The sequence below is a fragment of the Tachypleus tridentatus genome, chromosome 13, assembly GCF_004210375.1.
Source record: "Tachypleus tridentatus isolate NWPU-2018 chromosome 13, ASM421037v1, whole genome shotgun sequence".
Classification (NCBI taxonomy): domain Eukaryota; kingdom Metazoa; phylum Arthropoda; class Merostomata; order Xiphosura; family Limulidae; genus Tachypleus; species Tachypleus tridentatus.
In genome coordinates this window covers 263,181,071-263,189,295 of record NC_134837.1, presented here as the reverse complement: position 1 = coordinate 263,189,295, position 8,225 = coordinate 263,181,071, and the positions used below count along the sequence as shown (strand labels likewise).

Below are 8,225 nucleotides of genomic sequence, written 5' to 3'. Positions count from 1 at the left end.
AAGGCACTCAACCCGTAATCCGAGGATCACGGGATCTAATTCCCGTCACACTAAACACGCTCGCTCTTTCAGCCGTGTGGACTTTATAATGTAACGATCAATCCCACTATTCGTTGGTAAAAGAGTAGCCCAAGAGTTGGTGGTGGGGGGTGATGACTAGCTCCCTTCTCTCTTGTCTTACACTGCTAAATTAGGAACGACTAGCGCAGATAGTTCTCGTGTAGCTTTGCGTGAAATTCAAAACAGAGAAACAAACAAAAAAATATTCTAATACTATAGTTATTAATGTTTTTAACACCATCTAACGGCCATTATAAGAAGCCAACTAATAAGAATTTCACAGGATATATTTGATTGTTTCTTTGTTTTGAATTTTCGCGCAAAGCTACAAGCGGGCTATCTGGGTTAGTCGTCCCTAATTTAGTAGTGTAAGACTAAATGGAAGGTAGCTAGTCATCACCACCCACCGTCAATTCTTGGGCTACTCTTTTAAAAACTAATATTGGGATTCACCGTCACATAATAACATCCCACGGCTAAAAGCTCAAACATGTTAAGGGGATTTGAGCCCACGACCCTCACATTACGAGTCGAGCACCCTCACCACCTGTCCATGTCAGGCCTGATATAATTGAATTATTGCTGTTTTTATATAGTACATCATTTATACAGTAGAAGGCTTCGGTAGTTACAAAGAGGTCCATACAGTTGGTAATAAACGGTCACTTCACTTTGTCAAAATTTTTTAACTTATTTATTTTCTCAATATAAAAGTGTCGTATAATTTATACAGGATACCTATATTATTCAATTATCGAAGAGCATTTACCCAACTACCTCTTAATTTTCAAACTTATGTGTTTGATTTATAAGATATCCTATAATAGTTTTGTTCTCTATAACGTGTTTTACACACCAAACAGACCGAAACTGCTGCATAGCACGCCTGTAACTCATACTGTATACCATGCAAATATAGGATCAAATAATTTACGCAACACGTTGCGCATGTAAAAGATACGAATGTTCCAGGGTAGGGGCTAAATTGATAAAGACAAACAAATAAACCAAGTGTATATGTAAAAATGGATGGTATGGTTGGAGAAAATTCTATGTAGAGGAGCGAACAACGTTTCGACCTTCTACGGTAATCGTCAGGTCATCACGAAATAAACCAAGTAAAATCTCAAACAACGATTTAAATTAGTGATAGAGATATAAAAATACTAAATTAATCTACAAAAAATGAATATTTTCTTTCATTAATTACAAAGTAAGTGAACGACTAAGAAAGAGTCTGGTGCTACTAAACTGTAGAGTAAAACTAAAAATAGCAAACTGGCAAATTTGATAAACTTGCTATTTCTACACTGCGTTGTCGTCATTAAGAAAAGACCTCTAACCATGTGACAGCCTATACAGATCATAGAACATTCAACCATCAGTGAAAACAACGAAACCCAAAGATCTGTGACAGCCTATACTAATCATAGAACATTCAACCATCAGAGGAAACAACGAAACCCAAAGATCTGTGACAGCCTCTACAGATCATAGAACATTCAGCCAGCTGTGGAAACAATGAAACCCAAAGATCTGTGACAGCCTCAACAGATTATAGAACATTCAATCATCAGTGGAAACAACGAAACCCAAAGATCTGTGACAGCCTCTACAGATCATAGAACATTCAACCAGCAGTGGAAACAATGAAACACAAAGGACTGTGAGAGCCTGTACGGATCATAGAACATTCAACCAGCAGTAGAAATAATGAAATGCAAAGAACTAAGTCAGGTGTTGATGTAGTTTATTTAATATTATACAACATAACTTTTGGCAAGAGAGAAATATAAAGTCCAGTTTTCATTCGATTAACCGTTTATCTCTTTAGTTAGAAATGTGTTTTTGAATTCTACCTCTCAGCAGTAGACCTGGACAAAGACTAGTTCACAAATATGTCTGGGTACCATCTTTAATTCCTACAGATGTTTGGCATAAAACTTTAGAAGGGTCACTTGAGTATAGTTGTCACTAGTATTAAGCTGATAAAACTAGAGAGAAAATAGCTAGTTAGCAACAGCCATCGTCAACTCTTGGGCTACTTAGAAACTAGAGAAAAGATAACTAGTCAGAAACAGCCACCGTCAACTCTTGCTCAACTTATAAACTAGAGACAATATAGCTAATCAAAAACAGCCATCTTCAACTCTTGAACCACTTAGAATCAAGAGAGGAGACAGCTAGTCAACAACAGCCATCTTCAACTCTTGGACTACTTAGAAACTAGAGAGGAGACAGCAAGTCAACAACAGCCATCTTCAATTGTTGGACTACTAAGAAACTACAGAGAATACAGCTAGTCAACAATGGCTATCGTTAACTCTTGGGCAACTAAAAAATAGAGAGAAGACATCTAGTTTGTTTGTTTGTTTTGAATTTCGCGTAAAGCTACACAACGGCTATCTGTGCTAGCCGTCCCTAATTTAGCAGTGTAAGACTAGAGGGAAGGCAGCTAGTCATCACCACCCACCGCCAACTGTTGGGCTACTCTTTTACCAACGAATAGTGGGATTGACAATCATCCATGACCGTCATCCAAACAGGCGAGCATGTTTAGCGCGACTCGGGCGCGAACCCGCGACCCTCGGATTACGAGTCGCACGCCTTACGCGCTTGGCCATGCCAGGCCTACCACTGCAGTAAGAAACATGCGCTTGGTCCCAGAACGAGAGCAAACATTTTTTTTTTTCACAGTTACCTCAGAAACATAATTTGCTTAAGTACACTTATTATTCCACTAGATTGTAAGTTTTTCAGCTGAGTTTCATAAAAATACCATTAACTTCATATTTTGATATTCCAAAACACTGCAGTATATAAAACTTAATCTCTCAAACTAGCTTCTCGTGATAATGTTAAAAACAAGGAGGCTATGGTTGTTTATCATATCAGTTGTTAGTACGTGTTCACCTATGAGTATATATTCACTACCTAATGAAATATGTAGTGACCACTCGTTGACAAACATAAAGCAACCTACTTTTGAACCAAGACATTGTTCCTTCTTTTTAATTACATGGATCAACAATATACAGTTCATTTGTTATAAACACATCCATTTCAGTCAGCCTGATGAAACTTAAAAGGCATTCAGTATGTAATTCAGTCAGTATGTCACTCTTTGTAAAGTTTTATTAAATAATGTGAAAACAAAGCTGATACTGCAATATTTCTGTAATTCACAGTAACACTACACAATGAAACATGTCTCTCAAACAAACAGTGACACTACACAATGAAACATGTCTCTCAGACAAACAGTAACACTACACAATGAAACATGTCTCTCAGACAAACCGTAACACGACACAATGAAACATGTCTCTCAGACAAACCGTAACACGACACAATGAAACCTGTCTCTCAGACAAACAGTAACACTACACAATGAAACGTGTCTCTCAGACAAACAGTAACACTACACAATGAAACATGTCTCTCAGACAAACAGTAACACTACACAATGAAACATGTCTCTCAGACAAACAGTAACACTACACAATGAAACAGGACTCTCAGACAAACAGTGACACTACACAATGAAACATGCCTCTCAGACAAACAGTAACACTACACAATGAAACAGGTCTCTCAGACAAGCAGTAGCACTACACAATGAAACAGGTCTCTTGGCCAAGTGATCACAGCACACTGAGTATTTTCACTATCTTTATACAAGACTCCCAAACAATGTATGTTTTAACAAAAAAACCAGTCACCTACAGGATATTATACATCAGGTTAGTACCACAGTGATTATTGTAGTAACACTGAATTTGGTTTATTTCCAAAATAGAAGACCAACAATAACTGTTTATGTTTCATCTGTTACACAATGGTTATTTGCATCATTTCGAACCTCACCTTTGACTACTAACAACTAATGTTAATTAAAGAACATATTTTGTTTTCTAATTCACTGGATATAAAACCAAAAACTTCTAGTTACAAAACACTCACTTTATAAGCTGATTATGGAAAAGTTAACTAATTCTAAACCAACATTTTGAAACTTTTATTCTTAAAAATATATAAACATACACATGATTCTTTATTTGGGACTCAAAACATTGAAACATGTACTAAGTTGAACATTATAAATGTTTAATACATTTGTTTACTTCTCACATTTTAAATAAGTTAAAAAGTGAGATTTTTCCTTCAAACAAAAATGATTATTTATCTACAATTTATGAATTTCCACACATCTTGTTTTTGTAATTCAAAACATTCAAGTAAAAAATGTCTATTTTATAGTATGAAGGTACTTTCTTTTCATAAATTTCCATCATAGAACTTAAAAAATAGAAATCTGACCCAGAAATCAATATACATGTACACACAAGGATACTTGTCACATAAAAATAGCTGTACAGATAATACTTTCTAAAAGTAAAACTCGGATATTTTCTAAACATCACGTAAGAACAATAGTGAAGCTTAAAGAACTTCGTGTTCTTTGGATTTCTATTGGTTATAAGTAATATAGTTTTAAGTATCAAATAGAACTAAATTTTGTAAACTTGTGAAAGAGAAAATGTAATGTGTGGGTGTGGGCTAAAGGGGCTTGATTTTCTAGTTTATCACTGTGTAACCAAATAACATTGAAGGCTATAAAAATTATACTTTATCTGAGCAATAATGTTATAATGAGCAACTTATGTTAAATTTTGTATTTCTTGGAGAAGTGGTCAATAAATAATAAAAGGGGAAGTACTTAAAGTGAAAATATCACAATTCTGACACAATGGAAAATTGAAGACATTTTTAAATGTTGTCTTATAAAACTATGAAACTAAAACTATATAGTTTCCAAATTTGTATTACAAGCTACTTGGTTGACTTGCCAACCCTTTATCTTTATTTATAATTACTTTCATTTCTTTCATAGATTATCTGATATTTCCAGTTGTTATTTCATTCAGTTGATCAAAAATAACAGTTCTTTTCCAATGAATTATAAAACTGATATAATATGGATGTTCATATAATGTAGAAATTACCTTTTTCTTCTTCCCAACATTTTACTTATGTTTATTCATTCTAATTCTAAATTTTAAGTTTCTTTCAGTTTGATCTATGTCTATAATAAACTAAGCTAAAACTATGGCTTGTCAAAACTCCATCAGTAATAGCCTTTTATATACTGGTATTCTACAGCTTTCCTCACTACCAAAGTTAGAATAAGTTGACTAAATTTTATTAAATAATGTTTATATCCTTCTGTTTTTTTTTAAATTATACATTACCATCTACATCACACAGTCAAAAACAACATTCACGTATTATTAAAAGACAGGAACATAAAAATGTATTATAAATTAAAATATACATATAGAAAGACAATTTCAGTTCCTATTAAGTCTTATTATAAAGTTAGATAATTTAAACTGAAGAAAATTACTTTCACCTGCTTCACTTAATTATTAATAAAGACAACTTAAACTTCCAAGACTCAAAAAAATAACTCAGTGTGTTGCCTGTGACTAACTATTTAAATATGTATAAATATCACTATTCATTTTGGCTAGTGTTGGTTTTTAATTACCTTAACATGTTAATAAATAAATGCTGGTTAAATTAAACTGCTGAATGGTACCAAAAATTTTTCAACAAACTGAATGACAAGTTACATGAAATGTTTAAACATTTTAAAGTTACATGAATCTAAGCAGACACTAAAAACTATAGAAATTAACTTACTTTCCACTTACAAGAGTGCCCTAACATATGTTCAAAATCATGAAATCTTGTCAGATGGTTCAATTCACACAGACAGTGCCCAGCATGTTGAAGCTTGTTTCTGTTGTGCAGATAGTCATGGGACAACACCACTGATATAATACAAAATTCTGCTTTACCACATGTAAGAAAGGAGTGTATAATTCGACTTGAACTTTTAGACAGGCTAGAATCATGACATGAGGTACAGCTCAACACAAGTACTTGTTTATAATAAAACGTATTATGCATTTTCAAAGATTTTGTAGCTCAAAAATTACATCTCAATGATATCTTCATTTATTCTGATTATTTATATGAAGATCAAAGTTATAAAATAAAAGGTTATATTCTAATTAATATATATTAATTAAAGTGTAATTTTTCTGAAAACATACTTTTTATTTACCTGAAAGAAAAAATAAAGACACAAAAATAAAACTACATTTTTTAACTTTAATCCACACATGAATTTTAATACTTACACAAAAAGACACAACATAGAATTTGTTCACTTGCACATACTGTTACTCAGTTTTTTAAGGTGGTGTTAAATCTTTCTTATACAATACTTAAATAATAATTACATGCAAACAGAGGCTTTGAAGAAGTTTGATTTTTATTTTGTTGTTGTTTATCAAATATATAACAACACTATAAATCTTACAATAACATAATTTGAAAAAAACAGACAGCTGTCAGTTAGGTTTGCACTTAGCTGAGCCAATTTTCTATCACAGTGAGCTTTAGAAAGCTCTATACAAGTGATAGTTATACACCAAGTTAATATTGTATCTCTGTCACTATACACAATGTTGAAAATTTTGTTTACAAAGAAGTTTTGCAAACATGTTTCCAAACATGAATTCAAATGTTACAAGTTTAAGGCTGTGACTTGAAATGTCAACTCTGTATATTTCATCAAATTTTCACACACTTTATTAGTAGGATAACATTATTTGTGAATATCGATGTCTGTCCACTGCATACAAATATATTTTCAATGTCTAATCAAAAAGTCTCAGAAACTGTAAACCCTTAAAAAGTATCAAAACTAAAAGATTTTCCATTTAAATGCCCTATTTACATTCCATTTTCATGGAAGTGTTATCCACAATTATTTTTATCATTTTTTGGTAATACTTTTACCCATTTTGTCTGTAATTCTTCCTTATTATCAAAATATAGATTTTTCTTATTGCTACTTCCTTTGAATAAACTGTACCAATAACCTTTCATTGATGAGTCAATCATGAGTGTTAAACTCTATGTGTTAAACAAAGAAAGAACTTTTACTAATTGATGTAGTCTAACAAAAATGTTTATTACCATAGTAATTCCTGAATATTTTAAGATGGACATAAAGCATGGTCCTCACTAATCAGAGACCAGGAACTTTCATGGCAACAAATTCACAAGAAACAAGCAGTTGAGTGAAGACAAGACTAATAAACTTAATAACAGTACAAGAGAATCACTTGGTAGTCACAGGCTGATGATACTCATGGTGTAAGTACCAGTTTTGAGGCTAACATCTAAGCACGATTCCATAGTGCAAGGTGCTTCTAAGAGAAAATCTGGACATTTGTATACTTTTGAAAGTACCATACCAAACGAAAGAAATATTACACAAGAAAATATCCACAGTGGTAATATGTTTGTTGATACAGACAATCTATCAGAAGTAGCAAGGGAGTTTTGTCAGTATTTGTGAGAGATTGGTTGGTTGGTTGGTTGAGTTGGTGTTTTATAGCACAAAGCAGCTAGGCTGTCTGTATCAAACATCCAGTAAAAAGTAAATTTAGTAAAATTCATAAAGGGAAATTAAGGTAAAACAAAACAAAGTTTAAAAAAACAAAAATAGCATAAAACCAAAGTTTACATCTAGTCTACAATGTTAAGAGAAAAACTACAGTAATTCAAGTTGTAAAGGACTTTCTGTAGCATAACTGTAATTATCATAATCAGTAATTCAAGTTGTAAAGGACTTTCTGTAGCATAACTGTAATTATCATAACTCGCCAGGAAGACTAACAGGTAAGTACAAAAACCACCGTCAGTCACATAAAGTTGGCCTCTCCAGTCCTGGTTCTGAATTATTTGACATTATGGCCATTTTAAAAAAGGAAAGTGATAAAAAGATTTTAAAAGATGTGTAGCAAAATTATAATAATAACTCGTCAAGATGACCAACAGGTAGTTCAAAAGGAAAGTCCAAACAGCAGCATTAGTCACCTGAAGTTGGCCTTTCCAGTCCTGGTTTGCAGTTATTTAATTTTACAGCCAGTTTCTAATTTCAAATCAAATTTGATGAACTGTGATTTTTAAAAGGGAACCACATTAAAAATGTGTACTGTACATGTTAAAAAAACTTAAGTGGCATTAAAAAGATTAATGGCCTTTAAAAAACTAAAAGACATTACCAAGGTGGACAGTGTTAC

The 8,225-nt window shown here is 32.7% G+C and overlaps 1 long non-coding RNA gene across 4 annotated transcripts in view; it reads left to right on the top strand.

Annotated features, from left to right (window-relative positions):
• Window positions 1–8,225, top strand: part of LOC143239736 (uncharacterized) — a 570,827-nt gene that overhangs the window by 511,442 nt on the left and 51,160 nt on the right. The gene's annotated exons all lie outside the window — the stretch shown is intronic.